Below are 14,970 nucleotides of genomic sequence, written 5' to 3' on the forward strand. Positions count from 1 at the left end.
CTTCCTGTCTCATAGACCTGGTGAGAAAAGGAGAAGCCAGATTAAGAAAAGCCACAAGCTTAATAAAGGAAATAGCCATAAGTTCCTGTTACTTTTCAAGTCATCTTTGTCACTGTTGGTGTGCCTCGATGGAGCCCTCATTTTTTTTGCCGCTTTTGCAAGCTGTGGAGTGGACGTGATGATGCCAGCTCCTCAACTCTATCACGATGATGTTGGGAACTTAAGCAAGATCATGTGACACATGGAAGTGATTTAACTATGAGGAAGAAATGAACTGTGCAAAAGGCAAAACTTTATTCCTTCATTTCTGGTGGAGCGGGGCATGGTTAAAAACATCTCTCAGCTGCTTATTTCTGTGTAGCAAGGACTAGCATCACATACATTTTTACAAATTGGTAGGTGCCGGGAGCCGGCATATTGCATATTGAGTGCATATTGCATATTGAGTGCAGCACTTTCCACAGCATCATCTTTCAGGATCTGGAATAGCTCAACTGGAATTCTATCACTGCCGGGAGCCAGCGTGAGGAACTCCGCCCATGGCAAAGGTCATGAGGAAGGAGGCTCGGCATACGCAAAGGCGGGATGGAGCCTCAGGAGTCCCCCTGGAAATTCTCGAGCATCTACCCCCAAAACCAGAGTCTGCCTACTTTCTGCTTTGTGCTTTCACCTACACCTCTGACTTTATGGTGGGCTGTCCCCCACTACCTCTCTCTGAAAAAAGAGTTAGCTTACAGCTCCAGTTAATAATTCCTGGGTGTGACAGTGTTTCAACCTACAAACTCCTTTGGAAATCCTCTAGCCTGCCTGAATAGGTTTTTCCGGCCACATGTGATTGCTCAGAGCCTCCCAACTGTGAGAGGCATGAGATGTTCTAAACTGTCTAAATGCAGAGTCCTTTGAGCAGTTAAAAGATTGATTAGAAATTGTATTGGTGAAGGGTTTTTCACTTGTTGGGCCAATGTTTGCTGTTAAGTCTCCATACCCCTTACCTACTGTGTCCTTGGCAGTGTATTGATTGATATAATGGGTGTATAGAAATGTAAGTAGTAGCTTTAATGTTTGTAACCTTGGACCCTTGAGTTAATTCTTTTTTGTTGTAGCCCACCACACCTTTGCCCTATAGGAATGCAACTTTAATGCTTTTGGAGGGTGGCGCCTGCCTAATCATCTTTAGAGAAAAATAAGTTTTCTGAAGAAAGGGTCTTAAAATGTTAACAGGCCTCTGGGCCAGAAGATGATGCAAATCACCTAAACTTTTGCATATGATAAGTTTGCAGGAAGAAAGCCTGGCTTACTCTACCCCTGCCCCCATTATCCTCTATGCATAACTTAAGGTATAAAAACTACTTTGGAAAATAAAGTGCGGGCCTTGTTCACTGAAACTTGGTCTCCCCATGTCGCTCTCTCTCTCACTCTGGCTGAGTCTCCATCTGGAGCGTGGAACCCACCATGCTTACTAATTATGCCTGGGCTTCTAAGATCCGACCGGGGAGGCCTCAGTGTCTCCTCTCCTTCGGGAGAACGGAAGGATGCCTGCGGCCTACGTAAGTGGTGCAAACTCCTTGTCTTGAAGTTTTATTGGTTTCCCACGTAAACCAAGCTACTCAGCCTCTTTTCTCCACTGAATTTCCTCACTGAGCTATCCTCATCCTATTACTCTTTATATCTTTGATAAATATTTAAATAAATAGGTCGCCTATGCCGTCTCTCCTTTGAATACCCTGGATCAGCCGGGGCTGGACCCCGGCAGGTAGGCATTTTCAACTCAGTTCCCAGGGAAGTCACTGATATTAGTCTTGCTTTGTTGATAAAGACTTGATGGAAAGTACCGAGCTAGCAGGTGGCAGAGTTTGTTCTTAAACCCTTAGGTGCTGGCTCCAGGCTGCATGTGGCTTTCAACCTGACCACATGCCTGCCGGGCTTTGAGAAGTTCTGTGGCTTAGATGCTCTAAGAGGCAAGCTGGCTGTGCAAAGGGAAAAAAGGATTTAGCTGTATACACTGCAATTAGACATGGTGAGGTGTAATTTAATTGGGAGGACAGTCTCATAACTCTTGTAGCTGACCAGGAAAATTCTGTGAATCATGTCAGTTTATAGTCAAGAGTTACTTGGTTTGGGCTTTAGACCGATGTGTGGGTCAGTGGGATCATTTATTATACCATTCAGGATCTTGGATTTGAGAACAGTGGGCTGTGTAACATGATGAGCTCTGAGATCTAATTTATTTCTGGGTGTTGGTTTTTGTTCTGTTGAGTCTGCTACGGGGAGAGCAGTGTTTGCTTTGGATGGATTTTGCAGCAGCTGTGCTGGGCTGAGCAAGTGCGAGGCAGTGCTTTGTGCTGGACTCGCTCACGGGTCGGCGGCCTTGAGCTTCCTCGCTGTGTTGTGTTCAGCTGTCCTTATTCGCTGCTTTTGGGGATGCTGATTTTGAGCTTGGGGTTTTTGTTTTCCTCCATCCCTCTTCTCTCTTGACCCTTCTATGTTTTGAGAGACTCATATAGAACAGCTGTCTAGAAACTCCAAAGGCCACATGTGGTTCTCCCCAGTGGGCTTTTATCACTTCATTAGCCACTCCCTCTAAAGTTTTGTCACTCAAAGCATGGCCCTCAGACCTGTGCTGGTCTGTGACCTGTTTAGTATCCATCCCAGGCAAGAAGAAGGCAGAAGTTGAGAGTCAGAGTTTAGAAGTTGTTACAGCCATTTATCATGACTATACTAATTTATTTTATTTCATGAAATGCAATATAATATCTGTCCAATCTAATCATAAACTAGGGCATGCATTTTATATGCCTTTTAAATTTTTAATTTTTCTACATATTTCTATTGTACAGTCCACAATGAATTGAAATGAAAACCAAACAAATCATCAAACAAAATTCCAAAACACACCTGGTCTTCCCCCTGGGTAGTTTGAATACTGCTCTGTAGACACAACTGCAAAGCAAGTCTCTTCCAAGCTCTCCCCATCTCTTCCCTTTTGGCCTCCTTCAAAAAGTTTTCCAACACCAAGGCTTCCAAGACTCCCATGGCTATCCAATTTTCCCCTGCCCCAGGCATTCAAGATCACGATTTGGCAGAATTCTTCTGGGTCCTTCCTTTATGACCATCACCCCTGGGCCTTGGTTTCTGTCCAGTAATGATTTAGCTAGTCTGATAAATGCATCTGCTAACAATTATGATGAAACTATGGCAGTTTTGAAAATTGCAGTAGGGAGGGCTCTTGGGGTGCTGTATGATGACATTATATCCGAAGGTCCCAAGAAGATAAATCCTACTTCAGATTACAGCTGTTCCTCCCACGAGATTCTTTAAAATGGATGAACTTGAGAGTAATTGCAAAAGACAACAAAGTATCCCTTGATTCAGACTTGGAGCCTGGTCTTAATCTCAATGCAGAGAAACTGGGTAAGCTGGGTTGGAGCGTATGGAGCCCTTTTTCCTAAGCTACTTCATTTGAGATACTTTAGAGAACTGCTCTATTCTCTCCCCTTGGTGGAATGATGGTGGTGATGAAAGTAGGCTAGAAGTAAATTTGTGTTATATTTCTCCGCCTTAATCTTTAGTCAGAACATGTCACATACTAATTATCTTCCTTTGTTAAATATGTTTCCTAGTCACCATTGAGTTAAGGAACATAATGGTCCTTTAACTTCTTTCTCATTTACTCTTCTCCAAATCAACCCTGAAATAACGGCAGTGGATAGGAAGTACAGTGGGTGAATACAGGATCTTGGCATAAGGAATAACCACATGAAAACAACTTGAGAATTTGGCAAATGGGGATTTCCCAGTGCACCTGGAGCTGACTGCCTGGTCAGACACTGTCCTTATCTCAATCTTTTCTCCAGGCCTTACGCTGTCCTTTTGTGATACCTCTTCTTTTCCTTTTCTTCTTCAGGATGGCGTTTGATGCTCATTTTCACTGAGTTGAAAATCCTGTGATGTCACTGGACCTGAGGCAGATCACTCCAACTGTATGCAAAGTTTGTCCTAAAAGATTTTCACACGTGAAAGTTTTCAACAGGGAGGACTGCCAAAGAAAGGTTTGCAGCCCTGATCTCTCTTCCAGCAACAGACCTGTAGGAACACTGGTCTTGAACAAAGGAATGGAGGGCTTGGATGACCCTGGTGAAGCTTTAGGGAGAAAATGGGTCGATACGTAGTCAAATAAAGATGCCAGGAAAAGAACTCGATGACAGAGACCAGAAGAAATGTGAAAGCAGGAAGGGAAAGGGAGGAAATAAATGACTATTGTAGAGGAAAGAAGGAAGCAGTCAGTGGAGGAAAGGAAGCCTTACAATGAAACACTTCCATTTATATTTGAACATCTCAGATGCTGTGATATGAGATGTGAACATCTCATATTTTTATAATAGAAACAGATCTGTTAAAATGAGTACTCTTATCATATTGAAAGCAATTCAGTTATTTAAACAAATCATAAACTAAAGTCAAAGCAAGTAAAATAGTAAGTATTTTAGTGGAGATGATCAGATTCATTAATAAGGGATTCATTCATTAATACAATAAATGCCGTGGCCAAGCTGAAACTCAATAAATCAACTGATTCCATATTCCTTAATTTTTCACTGACAATGAATTCAAGTAGAAACTCACACAGTTGTGTGTTAAAAATACTTTTTCTGAAGATGAATGATTAACCAAACAACACACATACACACACACTCTAGCACATCCCTCCTGCCCCACAACCACTGACACTTAAATACCGATCCTATTCTTTATCACAAATAAATTCCAGGTGAATCAGAGATTTTTCTATGAAAAAAATGAAATTATTATGAGCATTAAGTGAAATGATAAGTTAAAAATAAGACTTGAGAGAGGAAAGCATAAAATAAATCACCAATACATTAGAGTCTGTAAAATACTTTGGTAAAGCAAAAACCACCACAGGCAATATCCAAAGGCATATGACAAAACATTTCCCCAAAAGATGATATCTTTACTATATGAAGAGCTCTTACAGATCCATCAAAGAAGATAAGAGTAATAATGAATGAACTTGATGATGGATAAATCAGTATAAGTATAAACAAAATAATGCTTTAGTTACATTTCCTCACTAACAACCTAGCATATAAATAATATTTTAAAAAATCTTGGTGATTACAGAATAAAAATAAAGCACATTTCATGTTTTTGCAAGTCAATAAGTTTGATGTACTAATGGCAAAACTATAGCCAGTACTGATAAAAAGACCATGAAGCTGAGAAGATATAAATCAGCAAAAGCATACTCTACTAAAACTAAATCCTCATTGTTGGCTGACAAGTCAGTGGATGGGTTTTAACAACAATGTAATGATTGTGCCCTTTCTTTTAATCTTGAACTTTGTCAATCCTTTTTCCTTCGAATGAACAACTTCCTTTGTTTACCTCTCCTTTTCTCTAAAGTCCAAAACACATGCTTCCTATTCTCATCGGAATTTCTAATCACTGGCCTTGCAATTTAGCCACATCTACTAGCTTTCTTTTGGACATGTCTGATCTCTTTCCAGTCTGAACAAGATAGTCATTTAACCAGGCCCACCTATTGTGCATTCCCTAGCAGTCCAGTGGTTAGGGCCTTCCACGGATCACAGCCTTGTCATGGCAAAGGGGTTTTCATACAATTGTGCTCATTTTACATGCTAGTAAGGTTATGTTCAAAATCCTTTAAGCTTTAAGGATTCAGCAGTATGTGAACCGAGAACTTCCAGATCTACAAGCTGGGTTTAGAAAAGCACAGGAACCAGAGACCAAATTGCCAACATTTGTGGGATCATAGAGAAAGCAAGGGAGTTCCAGAAAAATATCTGCTTCTACTTCATTGACTACACTAAAGCCTTTGGCTGTGTGGATCACAACAAACTGTGGAAAATTCTCCAAGAGATGGGAATACCAGACCACCTTACCTGAGAAACCTGTATGCAGGTCAAGAAGCAACAGTTAGAACTGGACATGGAGCAACAGACTGGTTCAAATTTGTGAAAAGATTACATCAAGGCTGTGTACTGTCACTCTGCTTATTTAACATGTGAAATACCAGGCTGGATGAATCATAAGCTAGAGTCAAGATTGCCAGGAGAAATATCAACAACCTCAGATATGCAGATGATACCACTCTAAGGACAGAAAGTGAAGAACTAAGGAGCCTTTCGTTGAGGGTGAAAGAGAGTAGAAAGGCTGGCTTAAAACCCAACATTCAAAAAACTGAGATCATGGCATTAGTTCTTATCACTTCATGGCAAATAGAAGGGGGAAAAGTGGAAAAAGTGACAGATTTTATTTTCTTGGGCTCCAAAATCACTGTGCACGGTGACTGCAGCCGTGAAATTAAAAGACACTTGCTCTTAAAAAAAAAAAAAAAAAAAGCTTTGACAAACCTAGACAGTGTTTTAAAAACAGAGACATCACTTTGCTGTGAAAGGTCTTTACAGTCATTGTCTTCAGTTGCTCAGTTGCCTCCGAGGCCTTTGAGGCCCCACTGACTGTTGCCCTCCAGGCTCCTCCACCCTTGGAGCTGGGTGGGCTAGCCCACCAGGGTCCTGTGATTTTGTGCAGCAGAACTCTTTAAGTAGACTCTGAGCAAGCAAACAGGAAGTTAGATGTATGGTTGGGTAGTTCCACAGTAGAAGGTTAAGGAGGTATGACACCTGCAGTTGATAGATGAACTGTGTTTTGTTTGTTTTTGGTTGCACCCCGTAGCGTGTGGGATTTTAGTTCCTGGACCAGGGATTGAACCCATGACCCCATGCAGAAGAAGCATGGAGTCCTAAACACTGGTTGCTATTGTTCAGTTGCTAGGTCTTGTCCGACTCTTTGCAATCCCATGGATTGTAGCACACCTGGCTCCTCTGTCCTCCACTATCTCTTGGAGTTTGCTCAAACACATGTCCACTGAGGTGGTGATGGTATTACCCTTCTCATCCTCTCCCACCCCCTTCTTCTTTTGCCTTCAATCTTTCCCAGCATCAGGGTCTTTTCCAGTGAGTCTGCTCTTTGCATTTACTGGTTTGATTTTCCTTGCAGTCCAAGGGACTCACAATGATAAAATAAAAATTACATAAAATGGAGTCTAAATTAAGATTTTCATTGTTTTGTTGCTGTTCAGTGGCTCATTGTCTTCATCAACAAAATTATAACATTGGGAAGCTTCTTTTTCTTTTCTCTTATATTCAAGATAGCAACCATATTTCATTGTAAGTGATTTGATGCCAATAGTTGAATCAGTCTGTCTTTTAATTTAGTATTTCCTCCAGACATTCTTTGAACATGTGTCAACAGGAAAGAACATGTTTCAAAGTTCTCTTCTGCCCATTTCTCCCTTAATAAACAAAATGAAGTTTGAAAATATGTCTTTTTAGTTCTGTTTATGCTTTATAAAATTTGACAAAACCCAGAATTATCCAAACTGGCCAAGATCACATTCTGAAGCAGGTAAAATTGACCACAGGGAGCCTTTCATTTCCACTCTCAGAATTCCTACTTCTCTTAACAGTCTTTATCTGCAAGGATTTATTGTCAGCAAATACCCACAAATACCTGATAGCTCAAGAATATTTTAAGATGTTGCTACTTTATAGTATGTTCTCATTTTCTTTAATGTTTCTTAAATTTTTTTAAAAAAAGTCTCTAAATATTCAGAGGAGGCATCTCTAATGATGAGCTATCAGGGGTGGTAGAGAATATTCCTTGTCACATCACATAGGCATTGCCTACTCTAGGAATGAGTTTTTGGTGCTGTGTTTTGCATATTGTTGGGTAATTGAGAAGCTGGGCATTCCTGAACTGCTGCTGCCAGGGGGATGTTTCAAACTGTCACACTACAAGTGCCAGGGCATATGCGTTTCTGCCTAGTGTGTTTAATTAGGATGTGTGGGAGGTGGACAGAAAAACATTTTAAACTTTGGACTTTAATCAGAGAGTGATTTACTCGCTTAAATACCCCTATGAAGGAGCAAAGAACACAAAAAGGGCAAGGACTGCAGGAGCAGTGTGGACTTCCGGTTTACAATTGCAGCAACACACACACAGATACAGACACAGACACACACAGAAGCCATTTCCAGGTACTGTGGACTAAGGGTGTAGGAAGCTGGGCAGTGGGGTAGCCTGCTATTAGGGAAGAAGGTCCTTCTCTGAGTGATGCTTTCCTTGTGTTATTAACTGCTGTAGGAATAGTCTCATGGTATTAGAAGTCTCAAAAATGTGACAGGATCCAACCCAGCAAGTTGCAGCCCCAGCTGACTGCATGCAAGGAGACGGACTCAAATCAAAGCCAAGGCTGCTTGTTGTGGGATCTAAATCAAAGGGCAAGGTGTTCCAGATGATACATGCTAAGTTGCTTCAGTCGTGTCTGACTCGTTGCCACCCCATGGACTATAGCCCGCCAGGCTCCTCTGACCATGGGGTTCTCCAGACAAGAATAACTGGAGTGGGTTGCCATTCCTTTCTCCAGGGGATCTTCCCCACCCAGGGATTGAACCGGTGTCTCTTATATCTTCTGCATGGGCAGGTGGGCGGATTCTTTACCTCTAGTGCCAACTGAAAAGCTCTCAATAATTTATAATTCAGGGAAGAAGGAAAACCTTCCTGGTGAACTTGTCAGTTTTCCCTCCCAGACATCAGGAACACTCCTCACTGTTCATTCTTCAGGTTTTTTTCTTGCAATGTTATTTTGTGAAAGCATCAGAAGAGATTCAGAGAGAAAAGAGACTAGCGATGAGAAAGGTTGTGTGCATCCAAATGGCCAAACCTCTTGAGGGAAAGGGTTAGGAAAATTGATGCAAAATCTCTGGGTCAAAAACCAACATATGGGAAACCTGTATTTTATTTAAAAAGAATTTTCTGGGGGAAAATCTCTTCATTCTCAAGTTTTAAAGTCGTAATAATAACCATTGGCAACAGTTGGCATCTTGAACTATATTTTAAACTTATTAAATAAAGGTTACTCTTCCAATGGGAAAACAGGGAATAAGAGAAGTAGGCAGCCTGTATTTTGCCAAGTGTGTCAGAGCAAAGCCAAGACTCCACAGCAATTTAGCAATGAAGGATTAGTCCCTGCTGAAATCCACTTTATAGACCATGAATCAAGTCCTGGACACAAAACAAGATCAACACAGAATGTACACAGAAGGGTCATCAGCATGTGGACAATGCATGTAAGAGGCAAGGGACAATTCCGGCACGTCTACTATGGGAACTTTCTGTTTTATCCAGTTCATTAGTGAATACAAAGTTTTTACCTGAACTGTCACCAGGAATAGTACTTCAGTATTTATATATGTTTATATATGTGTGTTGGAGAAGTCAATGGCACCCTACTCCAGTACTCTTGCTTGGAAAATCCCATGGACGGAGGAGCCTGTTAGGCTGCAGTCCATGGGGTCGGTAAGAGTCGGACACGACTGAGCGACTTCACTTTCACTTTTCACCTTCATGCATTGGAGAAGGAAATGGCAGCCCACTCCAGTGTTCTTGCCTGGAGAATCCCAGGGACGGGGGAGCCTGGTGGGCTGCCGTCTATGGAGTCGCACAGAGTCAGACACGACTGAAGTGACTTAGCATAGCATAGCATAGCATATATGTGTGTGTGTTTAAAGGTAACTGCTTAGTAAACTTGATATAATTAGATCCTTTTATAAAGTCTTGAGGTAAAGAGATAGCCAGGCAGGGTTACTTACTCACAGGGCAGAAGAAAACCCACCTGAGTTAGAAGCCATAATTCTGGTACCATAATATACTCCTTTCAGAATGTCGTTTCATTAAAGTGTGTTCTTGGGCTACAAGTGTTAGAATCACAGGATGTTATTGCTGAAAGATATCGGTTTCAATCACATCCTGTCAGGAAACAGAATCTGACTCAGGTGATTCAATGGGTCTTCCCTGGTGGCTCGGATGGTAAAGAATCTGCTGCAGTGCAGGAGACCCGGGTTTGATCCCTGGGTGGGGAAGATCCCCTGGAGAAGGGAATGGCTACCTACTCCAGTATTCTTGCCTGGACAATTCCAGGGACAGAGGAGCCTTGCAGGCTACAGTCCTTGGGGTCACAAAGTGCCAGACAGGACTGAACTATTGACACTGTCATAGGTGATTTGAATGAAGAGACTTCAGTGAAAGGATGACTCACAGGGCAGGGTCAAGGGACTGGTGGCCCCCAGGGACATGCAGGCTGCCGCTGCTGCTCCTAAGAGCCCAACAAGAGCTGAGCTCTGGAGAGGGGGCCTAACAGGAACTGCGGGCGTGGATGCGGGGGCGGGTGCGGGCGGGTGCGGGCGGGATGCAGGCAGTTGCGGGCGGGATGCATCACGCCCCCACCACAGATGCAGGCCAGAGTAGGAAAGGAAGAGGGAGGAAATGCCATGGCCTCTTTCTCCTGCTGTGATCCTCTGTAGGTGTCTCCCGGAGGCCAAACCCAACCAGAAGTCAAAGGGCAAGGGAGCCTGGGTGATGGAAAGGGCAGGAAAAAGGCAGAGATTGAATCTGGCGTGGGTGGGATAAGTGGCAATAAACCACACGCGTGCATGCTAAGTCACTTCAGTTGTGTCTGATTCTGTGCAATCCTATGGACTGTAGCCCGCCAGGCTCCTCTGTCTATGGGATTTTCCAGGCAAGAATACTGGACTGGGTTGCCATGCCCTCCTCCAGGGCATCTTCCCAACCCAGGGATTGAACCCACAGTTCTTACATCTCCTGCAATGGCAGGCAGGTTCTTTACCACTAGCACCACTTGGAATGCCCAAAAAAACCACAGCAATTCAGTTCAGTCACTCGGTTGTGTCTGACTCTTTATGACCCCATGGACTGCAACACACCAGGCTTCTCTGTCCATCACCAACTCCCAGAGCTTGCTCAAATTCATATCCATTGAGTTGGTGATGCCATCCAACCATCTCATCCTCTGTCATCCCTTTCTCCTCCTGCCTTCAATCTTTCCCAGCATCAGGGTCTTTTCCAATGAGTCAGCTTTTTGTATCAGGTGGCCAAAGAATTGGAGCTTCAGTTTCAGCATCAGTCTTTCCAACAAATATTCAAGACTGATTTCCTTTAGGATGGACTGGTTTGATCTCCTCGCAGTCCAAGGGACTCTCAAGAGTCTTCTCCAACACCACAGTTCAAAAGCATCAATTCTTCGGCACTCAGCTTTCTTCACCGGTCAACTCTCATATCCATGCATGACTGCTGGAAAAACCATAGCTTTGACTAGATGGACCTTTGTCAGCAAAGTAATGTCTCTGCTTCTTAATAGGCTGTCTAGATTTGTCATAGCTTTTCTTCCAAGGAGCAAGCATCTTTTAATTTCATTAAGCAGAAAAACATCTACTTCGGCTTCATTGACTATACTAAAGCCTTTGACTGTGTGGACCACAACAAACTGCGGAAAATTCTTAAACAGATGGGAATACCAGACCACCTTACCTGCCTCCCGAGAAACCTCCCGGATGCAGGTCAAGAAGCAACAGTTTGAACTAGACATGGAACAACAGACTATTTCCAAATTGGGAAAGAAGTGCCTCAAGGCTGTATATTGTCACCCTGCTTATTTAACTTCTATGCAGAGTACATCATGCAAAATGCTGGGCTGGATGAAGCACAAGCTGAAATCAAGATTGCCTGGAGAAATATCAATAACCTCAGATATGCAGATGACACCACCCTTATGGCAGAAAGCAAAGAGGGACTAAAGAGACTCTTGATGAAAGTGAAAGAGGAGAGTGACAAAGCTGGCTTAAAACTCAACATTCAAAAAACTAAGATCATGGCATCTGGTCCCATCACTTCATGGGAAATAGATGGGGAAACAATGGGAAGAGTAAGAGACTTTGTTTTGTGGGGCTCCAAAATCACTGCAGATGGTGACTGCAGCCATGAAATTAAAAGACGCTTGCTCCTTGGAAGAAAAAGCCACATAGTCCTTTGAGCTCTTATAGGAAACTCCGAATTCTTTCTTTGGCCACAGACAGGGCCCAGGTGGGCAGCATGTATAGTAGGCATGTGCTGAATAAAGTAGCGTATACCTGCTAGAGGTAAGAGATCATTTGTTAGAGGTGAGCAGCCTGGCCTCCCTAGGAAAGAGGTGGCCTCTCTCCATGGAAACCTGGTGCCCCAGTGCTTATGTCAATCAGCCCCAGTCAGCCGCTAATTGTGCTAGGAGATGGTCTAGTTCTTCCTCAATCATGAATGCTGGGAGGGGAGTTCTGCAGCTAGCTTGTGGTATTTCAAAGCCCAAAGCCCCCATCATGCCAGAAAAGACCAGCCTCTCCCCCAGTGTGAATGCCCAGCTGGTGGGACAGAGCTAAGGTATTGACATGCCATGTCACTCTTGCATCAAGTCTCTGATTACATCAGGTAAAGAGCTGGGGCCTCCTAATCATGGGGCCCAAAGTCTAACTCTGTTTGACTCTCCATGCGTGGCTCTAGGATGGGTCATGGGGAGACGGTTCCCACCTCCCCAGTGAACTCTGCTCTGTCAGATCAGGTGTGTGTGTACAGCTTTGCCAGCTGTCTTTGTTTACAAGAAACTGAGGCAGGAACCAATAGAGTAGTATGGTTGGCACCAAGATTCCCACAGGAGATTTGGAGAGTTCCCCCAGTTCCCCAACTCTCCAGCCAAAATTTCCTTTAATTTTGTCATGTCATGTCGTGTCATGAGGCCAAGATGACAGTACGGTACTCATCTATGTTGTTTTGCAAAGTGGGCCTCATCTTGAATGTTGCCCACTTCATCTACATCTAGAAGTGTGACATTACTGTGACACCTCACCTGTGGCTGGTGGGCAGACATCATCATGGGACAAAGAATTCAACCAGAAAAGCAAAATAGATGTGTTCTTTACAAAATAATTACCTAAGTGCCCTTGAATAAATTAGTAATATTTATTTGCAGTGCATTGCAAGTTGCTCAGTTATGTCCATATTTATTTTTGATCACTTTGCAAGTTGTTCAGTTATGTCTTTAATCCCTTCCGCATCAATACAGTTTCAATTTCCATTCATTTTGTTTGGGGGTGGGTATTGTGAGAAATCGGCTCTTTATTGTTGCACTGAAGTCCACTTTGTCAGAGATCCAAGTGGCTATAGCAACAAAATCTCCTGCAAACTCTTCCTCTAGACTCAATCCCTGAAAATTAGTTGGAACAGATTATAGTGAGCCTTGCAAAATGCACCATTTGGTTTCAGAGGGGCAGTGAGCTGAAAGGCTCATCCATTCTTTGATCCTCTGTGACTTCTCTGATCCTGTGAGTCCCTGTGAGTCATCCTATACCAAGTCTTGTTGTGGTTTCACTGCCCTGGAAACTGTTGGACTGTTATAAATAAGGCCCACTCTGGCTGTCTTGACCTTCAGCCTCGAGGGTGGATTTTGCAGATCCGCCAGAGCGCTGGACCAATGCTGAAGACTCCTTCCACATGCATGAGATTGTGTCCATAAAAATAAACCATTTTAACAATCTGGGCTTAAATTGACTTTTTATTGTATAAATCAAGCTTCATCCATATCCCCCACCCCCAGAAGTAAAGAGAATCAAAGGGTTTAGTAGGTAGAGACAGAACCTGAGCTTCTGTAACTTGCTGGACATCTTCTCTGCCCCTTCTTTTCCCACTGTTTACATCCTCTTGGATGCTCCAGAGAGACCAGAAATCTTGGGGTCATGGAGAGGCCGTCTGGGGGAGGCCCAGCCCAAGGCCTCAACATATTTTGAGAGCTCCCTGCTTACTGTGTGCTGGCTGGGTGTGTCCGTTTAACCCTAGGAAGTAGCTATTCTCATGTGTGTTTGCACCTGGGGAAGTCAAGGCTTAGAGATTGAAATGCTATGCTCCAGTTTTTACTGTGGAAAAGCTGTGTGCTCAGGATTTAAATTCAAGTGGTGGTGGTTTAGTCGCTAACTCGTGTCTGACTCTTATGACCCTGTGGACTGTAGCCTGCAGGCTCCTCTGTCCATGAGATTCTCCAGGCCAGAATACTGGAGTGGGTTGCCATTTTCTTCTCCAGGGGATCTTCCAGACCCAGAGATTGAACCCGGGTCTCCTGCATTGCAGACAGATTCTTTCCTTCTTTAAAAAAACAAATTATTTTTTAATTTAAGGATAATTGCTTTACAGAATTTTGTTTTCTGTCAAACCTCAACATGAATCAGCCATAGGTATTCTTTACCGACTTAGCTATAAGGGAAGCCCAAATTCAAGTGATTTGACACCAAAGTGTATGTTTTTAGCCACTGCTTTATATGGTGAAATAAATCTACTGCTTCTACCTCCCTTTAATTCCTAACAGTGGAGTGAGGAGTCACCAGAGAAGCAGGCTTGGCACAGGAGGGAATGGAGGTGACAGAAGACACAGGGCAGAGAGTGATCCTATAACTCTCTCCCACTAATGTGCTCATGATGCAATGCCAGAGCTGTTTCTAGTGTTTAACTTTAGAGGAGGGTGAAGCGAACCAGCATACCTGCAGCCACGGCTGCCTGAGACCTCGGCAGGGTGGGAGGAACCTGGGGGGTGGGGATGGTTGTCTCACTGTCCCTGGGTTGGTGTGTGTGAGACTGTCCCTAAAGTTTGCATATTTCTTTTTAGAGCCTATGTCATTTCTTGAGCCCCTGAGGGAAGCATTGTCACACTCATGACAATAACTGTAAAATCGTGGACATAGATTTCTATCATTTAGAACTTTTGAACATTCATAAGAGGGAAAATAAATTCAATAAATTGGTTAAAATATTCCTAAATGACTCTACATTTATATCTTGTCCTTCTGAATTACATGTCACAGAGATGATCAGTAATGCAGCATTTCTTAAAAACTAGCTTCACTATTTGTCTATGAGAATCTCTTCCAAGTGACTGGCACTCCTTCTGCTAGTTCTGATGAACGTGTGTAAGCAATGCCAATTACATTAAAAAGACCATATCCCAACTTCAGTCAGGTTAATATGTGATATATGTCTTAGTAAAATATGCTAAAA

This window comes from Bos indicus, chromosome 20, assembly GCF_029378745.1.
Source record: "Bos indicus isolate NIAB-ARS_2022 breed Sahiwal x Tharparkar chromosome 20, NIAB-ARS_B.indTharparkar_mat_pri_1.0, whole genome shotgun sequence".
In the NCBI taxonomy this organism is placed as follows: Eukaryota; Metazoa; Chordata; class Mammalia; order Artiodactyla; family Bovidae; genus Bos; species Bos indicus.